The following is an 18,877-nucleotide window of genomic DNA, read 5'->3' on the forward strand; positions in this document are numbered from 1 at the left end:
TCTAAGCTAGAAAAAAGAACTTTGGGAAATGCTAGTACGTGAGTGATAGTGCTATCCTTTGTGCGAAGATGAGTTACCCAGGGAACATATAGGGTAGAATGGGAGGAGGCCTGAGAATAAATCCAAATTTCTGGGCCCTCATTCCAACTTACTGAATCAGAATCGGTATCAATTAACCAGTTTACCAGACCAGAATCTCTTCATATAAGGTTCAAGAATCTGCATTTTTGGCAAACAACCCAGGTGATTTTGCGGCATACTATGAGAACAATTGATTTACATCTCAGATAGAAAAGAAGTCCTGTGGTTAGTGACTAGAGTATTGGACAGCATAGCTGTAGAAAATGAAGTAAGAAAAGAACTTTTGTTCATTACCCACTGCCATAGGTGGCGTGGCATGAGTGACATGGTGAGGGAAAAGGCAGAATGTACCCAATTAAAAAGTGAGAAGTCAGAGATGACAATAGCTACCATAGAAAAAATTTCTAAGAGGCTTTACCATGTTAAGTATGAAGGGCCTTTTTCGTAAACTGTTGAGCGTGAATTTTAAGATCAGACAACACAATTCAGTTTTTATTGGTTTTAACAATTACATTTGGACTTCAGCTTCTGCAGAATTGCCCTCCTGCTGGGAACAACTAGGAAATTAGGTATAATATATGAAGTTATGATTTTCAGGGATCATAGTCCTGTATTACCTGTTGTCCAATGTCTGAAAACAGTTATTTCATATATTAGACCTAATTTCCTAGTTGTTCCTAGCAGGAGGGCAATTCTACAGAAGCTGAAGTCCAAATGTAATTGTTAAAACCAATAAAAACTGAATTGTGTTGTCTGATCTTAAAATTCATGCCCCAGCTCCCTGCCTGAGCATGTAGCAGAGAAGGGGAACCCAAATAGAGATTTCAATAACTGGAGGACACAGAGATGAGAATTTAGAGGCTAATGGGCAGAATATCAGAGAAGGGAAAGTAGCAGAGGGAATCTTGGAGATCTGTAAAGTCCCTTCTTGTACCTTTGACTGAGTACTGATCTGTGCAGTGGAAGGGTGAAACTCCATGAGGTTGGGAAAAGAACCATCAAAAAGTAGTAGGCTAAACAGTTTCTGGTGCTTACATAAGGCTGGAATAGTTCATGCTCTCAAAGCCAGGGTAGAGAGGCTTTGTAATAAGCAATTATTAGTCTCTACCAATCAACATAAAAACAGCTGGGACATGGCCAGGCATCTCTCTCTTCTTGTTGTCTCAGGCCTTTCTATGTGATCTCTCTGCTTAGGTTAGATTGGTCCTCCTCACAACATGGCAGCCTCAGGGTGGTTGGATTTCTTTACATGATGGCTCAGGGGTCCCAGTGCTTGGGTTCCAGCAATCAAGGTGAAAGGTGCTTTACCTTTTACGACTTAACTGCTAAAGTCATTTAGTGTTACTTCTACTGCATTCTATTGGTTATGAGCAAGTCACTAAGATTGGCCCGGATTCAAGGGGAGAGATCCATTTTTGGACATGTTTAAAAATGCTACAATGCTTAACCACTATGCCACCAAGGCTTCTACATGAAGTTAGAGACTATGAATATGTAGAAACATCAATCTATGATATGTGAAAAATTAAAATTCTCTCCTAGTATTTGGCTGTCTTTGTGTGGAACCAGAGCTCTGGTGGCACAGTGGTTAAGAGCTTGACTGCTAACCAAAAGGTCGGCAGTTTGAATCCACCAGCTGGTACTTGGAAACTCTATGGGACAGTTCTTCTCTGTCCTGTAGGGTTGCTATGAGTTGGAATTGACTCAATGGCAATGGGCTTGGTTTTGGTTTTGTGGGAGGCCAGTGAAAGCAGAAAACTGGATTAATCCAAGGCAGAGGATTTGTTAGTCAGATGCATCAGAAGAACAAGAAAAAGGAGTTCAGATTTTGTCCAGGAGGTCACTGGATGATAAGAATCCCGAGAGGACACCATGTTGGCTTAATTTACTGCAGTATTTCCGGAGCCTAGGACTATTTGTTGAGTGAGTGGATGGTTGAAGTAATAAATTTATGAAAACAACAAACAAGTAAAACAGGAAAACCTGATCGCCAGTGAGAATGCGAGGAGAACTGAGGCTCTCAAAATCAAAAGGAGATGAAGGTAGTGATGGAGTTGGAAGAAAAAGCATTTGTGATCAGAGCATAGAACAGGAGTTTAAGGTAACAGCTGGTGGAGCATTTCACTGTGAAGACAAGGCCCAGCTTCTCATCAAAGACACTTCGTGGTGTGCAAAGGACAGAGAATTAGGAAGAACATGAAACATTAGCAGGCAACAGATCCCAAACTTGGGATGGGATGCATGGCACTCTGAAAGGGCATGTGGGGAAAGAAGGGGATGGATTCTTAGTAAGTTTTTTCTTTTTATAAAATTTCGTATTGAATACTATCATGTTACAGAGAAGTGTACAACTTCAAATTCTATAGCTTAATCAGTTTTTACATTTCTAATATTACGACCCAGATAAAGAAATTACCAAAATCCCGGAAACCTCCTTTATACTCCCTCCTAGTTGTTAGTACCTGTCACCAAGGGTAACTACCATTCTCTTTTCTCTTATTACAGATTAATTTTCCCTGTTTTTGACTTTGAACTTTGGAATTATGTAGTATATATTCTTTTGTGTCTAGCTTCTTGTGCTTAACATTATGTCTGTGAAATCCATCCACGTTGCATGTAGCCACGGTTTTTGTCACTGATGAATTGAATTTTTGTATATGAAGGCAACACGATTTTGTTTATCCACTCCCCTGTTGGTGGACATTGGGTTGATTCCATTGGGGTATTTACAAACAATGCTGCTATGAATATTCTGTCTTTTGGCATGCATACCTTCACACTTTTTTTGGGGGGGTATGTAGCAGCAGAGAGTGAAATTGTTGGATCATAGACTATATATATGTTCAGATTGAGTAGATACTGCCTGAGAGTTTTCCAAAATGGATGCATGAATTTGCACTTTTTGCAGCACCAATTTACGTTATTCAACATGCTCACTAACACTTTTGCTGATTTTCATTTTAGTCTTTCTGGGTGGCTAAATACTTGTTTTCTAAAGCTAAGTTGCTTCAGTGCAACTTGTGGTACAAAACAAAGCAAAACTCTAAGTGGGCTCTGGCATCAGACTGCCTAAGTTCAAATCTAGGCTCTGCCACTTGTTAATGGGATAACTTCTAAAGTCACTTAAATTCTCTAAGCTTCAAATCCTTGACTATAAAATATGGGTAATAGTATCTACCTTACAGGGTCATTGTGGGAAATAAATTTTATACAAACACACACATAGACACACACATAGTGCCTGACACATACAGTAAGCTTTCAATAACTGGTAGCTATGATTATTTTCGGTACTATTTATGAACCACCAATTATGTTTGGAGACATTGGAGTGCCCAACTTACATGTGTTCTCTTATTTACGGTATGCTGTATTTGAATCTTGAGCGATGAATATTAAACTGAGGAGTGTAGCTGATATTTGAACCTGAATCTCTTGCTTTCCCCCTAGCCACTTTATACCCTCCGTCTTCCTTGGAACAATATTTAAGAGTCAAGTCATTTAAAGACATGTGACATAGGGAATCTAACTCATGTCTGGGCAGTCAGACATACTGAAACTGCACTTTTAGTTTCTTCTGTGTTTTCTCATTTGAAGCAAAGATTTCAGATTGTTGTGGGGGTGGCGTGGGAAGGAGATACAGATCTGTCCACAGCTGCTACTCAAAATCCTAGCCATGTAACCAGGAGAGAATTTGGCTCAGTTTAAAATCCCAGGACTCATCATTGCCATCATAATCATTATTGTATCAATTAAGATTCATTTGGATGTCCACAGTGTCTTTGGCACGGCATCAAGGAAGGAAGCCGATGATTACAGGAACGGTTTCAACCATTTTGCTTATGTATGAGATTGACACAAATGGCGTAAAGAAAAAGAAATAAATCATTAAAATTTTGTAATTCAACAGCACTTAGCATTATAAAATATTAGAACTAGAAAAGGAGCCAACAACTCTGTTGCATAGCTTCTTCATTTAGAGCTTGATGAAACTCAGTTTCAGAAAGAGTGATGTTATAAAACCAATATGTGAGCGACAGTTGGTACAGGTTACACAACCAGTGGGTAATCAGGAAAGCCAAAATTCAGACGCAGATCTTCCACCCCAAAATGCAGTATGTCGTATAAATAAAAATCACATTTTAAGAAAATATAGTATTTTTCTTTTGAATGTGCTCTAGGAAAATTAGAAGTCAAGCCATTAGATAGTACTGGTTTTGCCTTTTTAGCCATTATTAGTGGTGGGAAGAAAAGGTGCAGACTGATTTGGTGGAGATGCTGTGGCTTTGGGGACTTATTTAGGTTCACACATCCAAATATTTTTGAGATTCCATGAAAGAAAGAACCCTTCTTTGGGCTTTTGGGCAGACCTTTGAAAAGTGATACTGCCTACAAACCAGCAGAGGGAGAACAGAAACCTGTTTTGCCAATTTCAACCAAGTTTCTTCTCACTCTGTTTTACTTTTAGCTTATCTTTTCCACATATTAGATACATTTCTTGACGGTGGTGGGAAAAATACAATCTTTCCCTGCGGTTTGGGGAGGGCAGAGGATGCTTCTATCACTGAACTGGAGTTTTATGTAATCTATTGGTGGTTTTTTTTTATTGGTCAATAGGCTATCAGATGAGGAGGGGTTGGAAAATTCTTAAGCTGTTTATATGGTGCTCACATGCTTTTCTCCATAATAAAAGGTCAATTGAATGATTTTAAATGTTATATACATCAAGATCAATTATATAGATACTTTTCTCACCTCTAATAATGATTTCTAAGAGAAAGTGGCAATTAATATGGCTCGGAATTATCCTGTTAGTCACCATGACTTTGCTATGTAATAGGATAAGTTTGCTACCTCTAAAGAAAGTTTGAAATAATGAACTTTTATGACTAGAGTTTTAGAAATAAAACTCAAATGTCAGTTAGTTGAAGTCATCACCTACTAATTTTTCCAAAATATCTTCAGTAAATTCACACATTCATTTATTGGTTTGTTTGTGTCTCCAGAGGTTCAGAATCCAAAATCAAATATGATGCACACTTGTCCTCAAAGACTTCACAAGAGACTGGTAGAAAACAGATCACTGAAATTTTAACGTCAACGTTAGACATATGCATGGGGGTGCATAGAAGACAGGCAACTCAAACAGACCAATAATTATGAAGATGGCATGGGACTTGGCAACATTTCCTTCTGTTATACATAAGGTTGCCATGAGTCATAGCCAACTCTACAGGAACTAACAACCATAAAGTGTGCTTCCTAGAGAAGGGTTACCCTGAGCTAAGTCATAAGGGATGTGTAGGAATATACTAGACATATTCCTTAATCTGACAAGTCCTTCTTACTCTGTTTTTCTTGGTGCTGCCCTGCCCCAACCAGAGTTTCATGGTGAGAGCTACCATTCAGTACACTAATACACTACGTCCTTGGGTCAAATGTTTGGTCCATGAGTGAACATCTGACACCTGTTGGCTAATCAGCATGGATTTCTCAACATGGAGCCCGGTGAAGCTTGACAACTGTCAACTGCTTTGTATTCTGCCATTTTGGGAAGGGAAAAAACCAACAACAACAATCTGTAGGAAGAGGGAAGAGTTAACATGAACAGAGCCAGGCAGAGACAAGCTGTGGAGAAAATGTGTCCTCACAGCATTAAGTCTCTGGCTCTATTGTTACCCACATGCAGCCACATCCTTGTTTTTCTGTGATGTTACATTTCAGTATCCTTAAAATAAATCTAACTTTTTTCTCAAGCTAGTTTGAGTTAGCATTCATTTCTTTGCAGCCCTAAGAGTCCCAGCTGGTGTATAGAGTAATCGAGGCAGAGAGAGAGAATGAAGAACATTTCAGCGGCTGCATGAACAAACTCCTAGAGACTTAAAACAGCATGGCATGTGTAGAGAAATATAAATGGTTCAGTTTTGCTGGAACACAACGTGAGAGAGAGAAAAATTCTAAGAGATGATGTAGGAGATATGTCATTTTAAGGAATTGGAACTTTACCCCAAAGTCAATAAGAAGCCTTAGAAAGGGATTACACAGGGAGTGACACAATCGCATGGATGGTTTAGATAAATTATTCTGGTGGAGGTTTCTCCAACAGCTTTCTTTTATCTCTGAGTTTATCAAGTGTTGTTTCCTCTCCCAGGATCTTTGGGATAGGGGGTAAGGCATGAAGAATGTATTCTCATTAACCAGAGCAAACACTAAGGCCATGACTTTGTACTACTTCCATTTTAATTGCTGTTTAACAGTCCATTTTCCCCTACATTCCATAAACACCACTACAGCAGAGGCTATGTCTACTTTGTTCAACACGAAATCCCAGGGCCTAGGGTCCCTATGGAGCCCTGGTGGTGCAGTGGTTAAGAGCTCAGCTGCTAACCAAAAGGTTGGCACTTCAAATCTACCAACTGCTCCTTGGAAACTATGATACAGTTCCACTGTGTCCTATAGGGTAGCTATGAGTCAGGATCAATTGGACGGCAATGGGTTTGGTTTAGTTTAGTTGTTCATGAGTGGGATCAACCTGAGGGCAACTGATTTACTTGTTACCTTAGTACCTGGAAAAAGTGCTTATTCAATTAAAATTTTCTAAGTGAAAGAATGAGTGAAGGGATAAATAGGGATAAGGTGGAGAAGATAAATTCAAGATATATTTTAGAAGTAAATTGTCAGGACTTGATGGATTTGATAAAACTAGCTACTTTACTGAGCATTTATTATGTGTCATTTGGGGGATTGAGTGCTTCGTATACATTATCTTTTTTGGTCTTCACAATAATACTCTATGTATACGTATCATACCTTTTCCCATTTCACAAACGAGGGGAAAAGAAGCTTAAAAGGATTAAGTATTAGGTCAAACCATACAAAATTTCCATTCTAACAACTTTCCCAATATAATGAGTTGAGAGCCGGGACCTGTTCAGTCCTAAACTCTGAATTCTCCTTAGTCACTGTGCTATACTACTGTACATAGGTGTGATGAGTTGGTAAGAAAGAGGACTCAGGGTAATTCCCAGGTTTCTTAGCTAGATGATGGTGTCTCCAACTGAAGTAGAAAATACAGAGTAGGGATAGTTCTAGCAATAAAGGTGATGAATTTGATTTGGGACATAAAGAGAGTAAGGCCTGTGGTATTACCACCAGATAATGTCTGGCAACTTTGCATGGATTTGAAGACAACTTTGCTGAAGATTTGTATATCATTAGTCTTTATGTTGTCAATTAAATAAAGACATTAACTGAGATCTTACAGGGAAAGTGTGTTGCATTAAAAGAACATTGCATTAAAAAGGGCTCAGAAAGGAGGAAAATACCACAGGAAACATCACATAGGAGACACGGAAGAGATAGATTGATACAAAGAGAACCCAGAGAGTACAGTGCCATGAGAGGAAAAAGGAAACTTCAGGAAGGAAGGAGTGATCTACTGTATCAAATGAAACAGAGAACTTCTGTAAAATATATACTGAAAACTGTCCATTGGATTTAACAATTAGGAGTTCATTGGTTTCCTAAGTAAGAACGATGTTAGTAAAGTGGTTGGGCAGAAGCCAGACTACAGGTGATTGAAAAGTGATTGGAAAGTACAGCCAAGAATAATAAATAATACTTTTAAGAAGTTTGAATGAGAAGGATAAGAAAGAGTTCAGGTATTAGGATTCAGGAAGAACAGAAATTAAAAAAAAAAATAGGAAGAGAAAGGCCCTTGAGTGTATTTACTATGTTTACGATTTACCTATGTAGAAACTAGTTGAGAAATTGAAAATACAGGAGTGGGGATCAGAAAAAAGGGCCCAGGAAGGAAGAAGGAAATAAAATTTAGTTCAGAGATGGAGAAGTACACCTTGACAGAAAATAGGGTGGAGTTCCTGAGCTTATGGGAAAGTAGGTGGGAATGTATGCCAACATAGGCAGGAAAGCAGCATTTTGGGGGGGTTATGCCTGATGGGCCTAATTCTCTTGATTTAATAGGAAGCCAGGTTATCTACTTTAAGTAAGACCTTTCTAAGGAAATATAGGATAGGCATTATGAGATATGGGAAAGCAAGCTGACCGAGGATGAGTAAGGAACTGAAATTCTGAAAGAGGGTCCAGCCAAGGTAGGAGATTATACGTGGTAAGGGCAACAATTAGTATGGTTATGAGATTTCCTTTCCAGTGCTTAGCTTTCTAGTTGACTGAGGAGTGACGTCAGATTGTCATATTGATCCAAAGTTTGGATTCTACTGTGTCAACTGCAGTCGAAAGACAGTTGTACAAGGGATGCTAGTGTAGGGTGCTAGTATAGTCCAAATCTCAGAAATATGTAAAGATACAGCTAATAGATACCAAAGTGAGAGTGATGTTGACCATATTCAGCTTCTCAAAATAACTAACCAAAAATTGGTACAATGACTCTTAAAAAAAAAAAAAAGAGAGAGAGAGAAAGCCTTCATTTACAAGGGAGATATTAAAAAAAAAATAAAAATAAGTGGAAATTGGTGAGGATTAGTAAAGATATTTTTTGGGAGAAAGCTACAGCTCTGCTGAAAATCTTTCCCTCTTCACAAGGTAGAAGGGTGGGTGGTACTTTGCTTGGCATCTCAAGTCTAGATGTGGGCTGCTTCCAAAGGAATATTTAGAAAGCTTAATAAAGGAAAGAGGTGATAGTGAACTCATGTTTGACTCTCACCTTGAAAATTTAGAAGGCATGATACAGCTTAGCAAACTACTTTGTTGGCATAGTACTTGCTTCTATTTATCACTGTACTGCAGTTCTAGGCAGTACAATAAAGCAATGGGGGAAAAAAGACATACGAATTGGGAAAGAAGAAATAAAAATGTCTTTATTCACAGTCAGCATCATCATGCATGTAGAAAATCTTAGAGAATCAACAAAATTGCTACTAGAAGTATTGAGTTTAGCTAAACTCAATATAAAAGATCAGTATAAAAAGTTAATTGCATTTCTATAGATTAGTACAGAATAACTGGAAACAGAAATTTTAAAGAACTATTACAATAGTATCAAAAATATGGCATGCTTAGAGACAAACTTAGCAAAACTTATGTATGTTCTCTATGTTGACAAATATAAAACATTGCTGAGATAAAGAAGACAAATAAACAGAGAGAGTTAAGACGTTCATGGATTAAATATCAATGTTAAGGTGTAGGTTCTGTCCAAATGATTGTATATATTTGTGAAACTCATCAAATGTCCATTTAAAAATTGGTGAATTTTACTGCAAGTTACACTTAACAAATAAACAAACTAAATAATATAAAACAAAACAAAACCCAGCAGCTAGCTTGAGGGAGAAAGAAAGAGGAGAGAAAGAGAGTAAAGCTGACTCATCCAACTTTGCAAGAGCAAATGACCTGTTACCATTCTGCAGGGAAAGGAGAGAGAGAACACACTGTACCTTTCAATACAAATTAAAGTGAAGGTTAATATCCTGGACTGTATAGTTTTACTTTCTGAATTGAGAATATGGTTTTAACTTGAAGTGACCATAAGATCATCTATTACCTAAACTGAGAAATAAAGTCATGAGATCTGTAAAGTTTTAGTGGCAGAGAAAGATCTTTCTCTTAATAATTTTAAAGGACCCTTGTTGTTAGGTGGTGTCCAGTTGGTTCCAACTCATAGCAACCCTACGTTCAACAGAATGAAACATTGCCCAGTCCTGTGCCACCCTCATAATCTTTGCTATGTTTGAGCCCATTGTTGCAGCCACTGTGTCAATCCATTTTGTTGAGGGTCTTCTTTTTTGCTGGCCCTCTCACCAAGCATGATGTCCTTCTTCAGGGACTGATCCCTTTTGATAGCAGGTCTGTAGTATGTGAGATGTAGTCTCACCTCCTTGCTTCTAGGGAGCATTCTGGCTGTACTTCTTCCAAGACAGATTTGTTTGTTCTTCTGGCAGTCCACAGTATATTCAAAATTCTTGGCCAAAGCCATAATTCAAAGGCATCAATTCTTCTTTGGTTTTCCTTATTCATTGTCCAGCTTTCACATGCATATGAGGTGATTGAAAATACCCTGGCTTGGGTCAGGCACACCTTAGTCCTTAAAGAAACATCTTTGCTTTTTAACACTTTAAAGAGCCTTTTGCAGCAGTTTGGCCTAATGCAATAAGTCCTTTGATTTCTTGACTGCTGCTTCCATGGATGTCAATTGTGGATCCAAGTAAAATGAAATCCTTGACAACTTCAATCTTTTCTCCATTTATCATGATGTTGCTCATTGGTCCAGTTGTGAGGATTTTTGTTTTCTTTATGTTGAGGTGTAATACCTACTGAACGCTGTAGTCTTTGATCTTCATCAGTAAGTGCTTTAAATCTTCTTTGCTTTCAGCAAGCAAGGTTGTGTCTTCTGCATAATGCAGGTTGTTAATGAGTCTTCCTTCAACCCTGATGGCATATTCTTCTTCATATATTCCAGTTTCTTGGATTATCTGCTCAGCATGCAGATTGAATAAGGATGATGAAATAATACAACCCTGAACACCTCTTTCCTGATTTTAAACCACACAGTATCCCTCCCCTTGTTCTGTTTGAATGCCTTTTGGTCTTTGTACAGGTCCCACATGAGCATGATTAAATGTTCTGGAATTCCCATTCTTTGCAATGTTATCCATAATTTGTTATAATCCAGACAGTCGAATGCCTTTGTGTAGTCAATAAAACACAGGTAAACATCTTTCTGGTTCTCTGCTTTCAGCCAAGATCCATCTGATACCAGCAATGATGTCCCTCATTCTATGCCATCTTCTGAATCTGGCTTGAATTTCTGGCAGTTCCCTGTCAGTGTACTACTGCAACTGTTTTTGAATTATCTTCAGTATAATTTTACTTGGATGTGACATTAATGACATTGTTCAATAATTTCCTCATTCTGTTCTGCCACCTTTCTTTGACAGGGGCATGAATATGGATCTTTTCTAATCATTCGGCCAGGTGGTTGTCTTCCAAATTTCTTGGCATAGAGGAGTGAGCACTTACAGTGTTGCATCTGTTTGTCGAAGCATCTCAATTCTGCTAATGGCTTCAGTGCAGCTTGGACTTCTTTCTTCAACACCATCGGTTCTTGATCATATGCTACCTCCTGAAATGATTGAATATCAACCAATTCTTTTCAGTACAGCGATTACTTCTTTTCAGTACAGTGCCTTCTGCTTCATTCATTTGATTTTTTGCTTCTAGAATCCTTTAACATTGCAACTCAAGGCTTGAATTTTTTCTTCAGTTCTTTCAGCTCGAGAAATGCCAAGCATGTTCTTTCCTTTTGGTTTTCTAACTCCAGGTCTTTGCACATTTCATCATACTACTTTACTAAACCCTCATGGCATAGTGGTTAAGAGCAAGGTTGCTAAGCAAAAGGTTGGCAGTTCAAAGCTACCAAGCGCTCCTTGGAAACTCTATGGGACAGGTCTACTGTCCTGTAGGGTCACTATGAGTTAGAATCGACTTGAGGGCAACAGGTTTGGTTTTTGGTTTGTCTTCTCGAGCCACCCTTTGAAATCTTCTATTCACATCATTTATTTCATTATCTGTTTGCTTTAGCTACTCTATGTTCAAGACCAAGTTTTAGAGTCTCTTCTGACATTTGTTTTCTCTCTCTTTCTTTTTTTTTTCTGCCTTTTTAATGACCTTTTGCTTTCTTCATGTATGATGTCCTTGATGTCATCTCACAACTTATCTGGTCTTAGGTCATTAATATTCAATGCATCAAATCTATTCTTGAGATGGTCTCTAAATTCAGGTGAGATGTGCTCAAGGTCATATTTCAGATTATTAATAGATGTTTGCAGCTGGTTCTCCTCATTATGAGTTGCGCTACATTGGCTAATGAAGGTCCTGAAAGCTTTAACTCCATCCGTGTCACTAAGGTTGACTCTATTTTGAGGAGGCAGGTCTTTCCCAGTCGTATTTTGAGTGCCTTCCAACCTGAGGGGTTCATCTTCTGGCACTGTATCAGGCAGTGTTCCACTGCTATCCATAAGGCTTTTATTGGCCGATTTTTTCAGAATTAGGTCCTTCTTCTCAGTCTGTATTAGTCTGTAGGCTCCACTGAAACCTCTCCACCATGGATGACTCTGCTGGTATTTGAAATAACAGCGGCATAGCTTCCAGCATCACAGCAACATGCAAGCCACTATAGTATGACAATCTAACAAACCAGTGGTGGAAAGGGCCTGTAGGAGGCAAAAATAAAGTTGTGTTTGATCTCATATCATGAATCATGCTTGTCCAATGTACTTATTATGTTGGCAAAAGAGACTTTCAGAAAAGTAGCTATGAGGTTTAGGGTGGGCAGACAAGAAAACAAAGCTAGGAGAGGAAAGAGTGACTGGGAAAAAGAGGAGGAAGCAAATGAATAGAGATCGTTATTTGGGGATGTATGAACAGGAGAAGTTGCCCACACAAGTGAGCTAAAATGATAGGAAGTTGTGCTTTGTTAGTTTTTATAGTTACTGGAATAAAAAATTTTGTACCATTTTCTTTTTAGGTTTTAACCTTTGCAACATAGTTCATTCATGTATTCATATAATCAGTCATTTATTGATTCAATAAATATTAAGTGCCAGCACATTGCTATGGATTGGAATACAGAAGCAGACAAAACACAGATGCTGTCCTCCCAAGATTTATAGTTTAGCATGGAAGGTAGGCAGATAGCTTTGTTTTTAATTATTTCCAGAAGCTAGCACATTGCTTATTAAGTGCATAATAAATTCTTGTTGAATTAATAAAAAACACATTTTATAATGTGTCTGTGTGAAAAAGAATATCAAAATCATCCTTTAAGTTCTCTGTTGTTTATGGGTAACTGCCATTTTCTCAATTAAGAAAAAAAAAACCTCCGGCAGTGTTTGCTTTTGCCTCTCTCCTAAATGCTCGACTGCTGACTGAAAGATAGGAGGTTCAAACCCACCAGTGGCTTCGTAGCAGAGAAGACCTGGCGCCTTGGAAACCCTATGGGGCAGTTCTACTCTGTCATACAGGCATGCTATGAGTTGGAATTAACTCAATGGCTTACAACAACAACACCAAAGATATACAGAAAACCTTATTCACCCAGAATTTCCATGGGCCTAGAAAATCCACTTTTGGGAGGTGAGGGCTGTTTTCAATTAGGAGAATCAGCCTTTCTTTGCATGGTAAGGAAGAAAACATGTAGGGAGCATAGGCTTTTAGAAAAGTCAGCATAAGGGGGTTAGCTGAGAGAAAGAAAAATGAAGGAGCCTGGCGAAAACACTATGTCAGATGGCAAAGTGCACTACAATGAGATTGTCTTACTTATGCGGCTCCACACATCTCTAGAAAATCTATAAAAATAAAGATGTGGCTACCGTGATTCGAAATTGTGTGTATTCTAAAAAGGCTTCTAGGCCTGTAGTGACACAGGAGCAAAAAAAAAAAAAAAAAAAAAACCTGAGCAAATTGAGGAGTGGAGGAAGAAGGAGGAGCAAGCATGGTGTAGAAATGGTGTGGTGGTTCCAGGAGCCTGTGGACTGAGTCAAAACAGAACTACTTGTCCTATCCATATAAATTATGAATTAAAAAAATAAACAAAAATTTATTTACTTTAAGAAAGGAGTGTCACAAGGTATAAGAAAAGGAAGTTAAAACCAGAGCAATGAAGTCACCAGCTGATGCTCCATGGTGGCCTGGGGAAGTCATATCATCTACTGTCCGGGGAATAGCCCCTGGGAACTAGGACAGAGACATAGCTTTGATTTGTACAAGGCAGAAAGTTGGAATTGAGATTATCTGCATAAATCCAGGGCCTTGGAAGTGCTGTCCCTCAGTGAAAGCAGAATTAGAAAAACTTGATTTAAAAATTTAAAAAATACCCTGAGAAATCAAAGCTTCAAGCTGGTCTCATATGCAGATGTGAAGTCTCGGTTGATATTCTTCCCTGGGAGCAGAATATTCAAACCAAATTTTCAGCATGAACACTAATCTTTCATACCAATGAAATCCTAGGGTCTTCAGTGGAAGCAAAATTCTTTGTATACACACTTCCAATAATCCAGAGCCTAAGGGACTCTCAGGAAGAGATTGCGATGAAAATTTATAAAGCATAGAAGAAAATAATTCACAAAGCTGTTGCTGTTAGGTGTTTCTAGGTTGATTTTCGACTCCCAGCAACCCCATGGGACAGAGTAGAACTGCCCCACAAGACTTTCTAGACTTTGCAACGTTATCCGTAATTTCTTATGATACACACAGTTGAATGCCTTTGCGTAGTCAATAAAACACAGGTAAACCTTATTCCGGTATTCTCTGCTTTCAGCCAGGACCCATCTGACATCAGTTATGAAATCTGTGGTTCCATATCCTCTTCTGAATCTGGCTTGAATTTCAGACAGTACCCTGTTGATATAATGCTACAGCCGCTTTTGAATGATCTTCGGTAAAATTTTACTTGCATGTGATATTAATGATATTGTTTGATAATTTCCACATTTGGTCCGATCACCTTTCTTGAGAATAGGCATAAATATGGATGTCTTCCAGTTGGTTGGCCAGGTAGCTGTCTTCCAAATTTCTTGGCATAAATGAGTGAGCACTTCCAGCACTTTATCTGTTTGTTGAAGCATCTTAGGAGGTATTCTGTCCATTCCTGGAGCTTTGTTTTTCGCCAATGCCTTCAGTCAGCTTGGACCTCTTCTTTCGGTACCATCAGTTTCTGATCATATGCTACCTCCTGAAATGACTGAATGTGGACCAATTCTTTTTGGTAAAGTGACCCTCTCTATTCCTTCCATCTTCTTTTGATTCTTACGGTGTCATTTAATATCTTCCCAGTAGAATCCTTCAATATCGCAACACTAGGCTTGAATTTTTTCTTAGTTCTTTCAGCTTGAGAAATGCCAAGCATGTTCTTACCTTTTGGTTTTCTATCTCCAGGTCTTTGCACATGTCATTATAATACTTTCTCGAGCTGCCCTTTGAAATCTTCTGTTCAGCTCTTTTACTTCATCATTTCTTCCTTTTTACAGCCCTCCAGGGATCTCAACTGAGAGCCTGTGGTCTTTATTACCTATTGCCATAGAGTCAATTCCAACTCATAGTGACCTTATAGGACAGAGTAAAACCCACTGCCGTCTAGCAACCATATAGAATAGAGTAGAACTGCCTCGTGTGGTTTCCAAGGAGCACCTGGTGGATCTGAGCTGCTGACCTTTTGGTTAGCAGCTGTAGCTCTTAACCACTATACCATAGGATGGAGTAAAACTGCCCAATGGGGTTTCCAAGGGTGTAAGTCTTTAAGGAAGCAGACTGCCACATCTTTCTCCCATGGAGCGGCTAGTGATTTCAAACCACTAACTTTTAGATTAGCAGCCGAGTGCTTAACCAGTGCGTCATCAGGGCTCCACTATTTTTGCTAGGTCACATTCTCTACCTTTTGTCTCATTGGCACTGTCAGACTATTGAAAACTCTACTCAATTTTTAAGTAGTATTCTACTTAGCATCTTAGCCTCTTGCTCGTGCATTTAAAACATTTGGTGATACGTGAAGCTTGCCTCTCTTGGCTGTCTTGGCAGAAGTGGTCTCCACATTTTGTTTTTTCTGTCCTGTGAGATTACCAGAAAATCTTTCAGCTACTGTGCATTTTCACAACTGTGCTCTTCCCAGGTTCTTAGCCTTTACATAGCACCAAGAACAGAAAATGCTTCAAGCGTATTTGGCTCACCTCTCTCTGCTTTGCCTCATTTTAGGATCTTGACCCTATAAGTCCTGACTGCTTCAGCAGGTCTCCATGCTTTCAAATATACCTTTAAAAAAAATCTTTTTCTTTCTTGTTTTTCTTGATTGGAGCAGTGGTCTGCTACAAGCTATGCTATTATAGCTGGAAATGGAAGGCCTCTCACTTCATTTTCAGTCATGATTAATTCTGATCCATGCTCTACCAACATTGACCGGAGAGTCACTTTATTATCACTATTATTTCTGTATTGTTATATCTGTTTCTACAATTATCAGTATGACTGCTAATGTTCTTAAATCTTTTAGTCCTTAATGAAATATTGGGGAAGCACTGAAAAAACTCAAATGATTTAATGAAAAAAGAAAAAAAACAAAACTTCTGAGAGCTATAAAAAATAAAAATAGGCACCATTTGTCAACTACCAAATGACAAGTGAATTATATGTACACACACATATATATGTACATATATATGTATATATCTATATGTTGCCTCTATTAACCATAATTTATAACATATATATTATTGTTCCAGCTTTACTGATAAGAAAGCCAGAGCTCAAATTGGTTAAATAACTTACCCTTTGAGAATTCAGATCTGACTGACTTTAAAGTTCTCAGAGTTATTTCCCACTTATCCTTGATACTCCACTAAAGCTTAGGAAGACTCTGTTCTTTCCTTTCCCTCACTCTGAGCTGCGGAGTCACTTACTATATCCAATCCAGCCTTTCTAGGTGATATCCTAAAGATACAAAAATAGAAATAGTGAAATTGGGCCATGCTTATTGTACCAAGAGGATCAAAATCATTTTAATGAGTGAAACCTACTAGTATTAATGCTAGTCTAGTGACTACCAGCATGTACTCTGCTTCAGGCAAAGTTTAGCTGGCTGGGGATAGGTGGAAAAATCATAGATGAGGACTCCTTTCATTTAAATAAGTTAGCAACGCCATGACATTCATTATCTATACCAAAAAACCAGACCCACTGCCGTCGAATTGATTCTCACTCATAGCAACACTATAGGACAGAGTAGAACTGCCCCATAGGGTTCCATGGGCGCAGACTATCACATCTCTCTCCAGTGGAGGGGCTGGTGGGTTCCAACTGCAGTTCTTTTGGCTAGCAGGTGAGTGCTTTAACCACTGTACTACCAGGGATCCTTCCTTATCTATAGTCCCAAAAACCCAGTGCTGTCGAGTCGATTCCAACTCATAGCGACCCTGTAGGACAGAGTAGAACTGCCCCATTATCTATAGTAGTTATTTTAATCAGAGAGTACTATGCGGAGCCAACTTGGAAAATGTTGAATAGACCAGGTGGAATTTTTTGTTTTACTTGCTAGCTTAGAAGAAAGTTTCATGACATCAACGCTGAGAAGTAGACAAGGCCTGAAAACTGGTCTTCCCGACCTCTTGTTTCAGTGCAGATTCTAAACCACCCATTGTTTGTGACTTCTTGCTCTCTAGCCTCCTTCTGCAGTGCCCTACATATTTATCCCAGGCCATGTGATATTTTATTCTATTCTAAATGGGAGAATAATGGGAACTCAAGTTATGATTATGAATACTCTACATTTTCCTAAGTCAGATGTGAGCAAAGTGATAGTTGATTATTCTAATTCATTGAGAAACTGAGGGTTTACTTTAGACTGTAACTCTAACAACATTTGGAAATAGTTCAGTACAGATATCACCTATTACAAGAGAAGAATTTCATCTTACTGATAGCTTTTTCAAATATATTCAAAGTTCAGAGGATGATGCAAAGCTTTTCTTTCCTATTGCCATTAGGTTATGTTTCAGTCCAAACAGAGTAACAATTGATGAACACTAACAAATGCCTTCTTTTTTGGTCTCTTGTCCTTTTATTGACTCTGTTCCCTTCCTCTGCCTACGGCCAGCTGGACTCGGGTCCATTTTTTTTGCCCCAAGAATTCCATTCTAGGTTCTATCCTTTAATGGCAAAGACTAACTCTTATTTTCTTAAAATGGAATACCAATAAGACAAATATTTCTTTTGAATCATAAATCAGTCTTAGAGCATTAACGTAGTTGTGTTTTGTTGGAAGAAGGTACTTTGTACATCAGAAATCATAGTGGAAAGTGGTGGATAAAGGAGTCCTTATACTCCAAGATGAGTAATAAAGACAGTAGGATGACATGACTAACGAAAGAGAAGATTTTAAGAAGTTTTTCTTTTTTATGTAACAAATTCAGATTTCTCTAGAACTGTAGAGATCAATTCATTCATTTAACAAATGTTTCTTAAGCATGTACTCTGATTCAGGAACTAGGTAGGGTACAAATAGGTATGTATTAGGTAAAGAACAAAGATATGGCTCTTGTCTTGGCTAATAAACTAGTTGGGAATACAGATAGCAGACATGTTAAAAACAAGCAAGTAGTGATAAATACAAAGAAGAAAAGGTAGATAATGCAGTTATAGGGAATATGGGCAATGCAAATGTGTGCATATGGTAATTAGATATAAAAATAGAAGTCATCAGTATATGTTGTTTTTGTTAGGTACCGTGGAGTCGATTCCGACTCATAGTGACCCTATGTACAACAGAACAAAACACTGCCTGGTCCTGTGCCATGCTCACAATAGTTGCAATGTTTGAGCCCATTGTTGTAGCCCATTTGTCAGCATACAGATGGCATTTAAAGCTATGAAATCAGGAGAACAAGGGTAGAAAGAGGAGAAAAGAGATTCCTGGTATAAGCCCTAGAGAATTCACTTTTTTTTTCTTTGTCTAAATGAAGTTAAATCTGGTTCCACCTGCTGATTGCTTGAAAATTTATTATCAGGCATTCTATTTCACAGCCTGCTTTCCCTTGCTTGGTTTTTTTTTTACAAGAACCCTGGGGACTTAAAATTTTCCTAAAGGCCAACAGAACAGTCTGTTCGAGGTTAATCTCTCCAGCGTGTGCTCCCTTTCTGCTCTACCGAGTTTAACCAGAAGAACTCTCACTTAGGCTTCCAGGAGTGTGACATTTCTTAGCTAATCATACCCTTCTGTAGGCCTTTCATTTCACAGGCAGTTTAAGCAGGATCAGTCCTCACACCCATGGCC

This window comes from Loxodonta africana, chromosome 7 (assembly GCF_030014295.1).
Source record: "Loxodonta africana isolate mLoxAfr1 chromosome 7, mLoxAfr1.hap2, whole genome shotgun sequence".
Classification (NCBI taxonomy): Eukaryota; Metazoa; Chordata; class Mammalia; order Proboscidea; family Elephantidae; genus Loxodonta; species Loxodonta africana.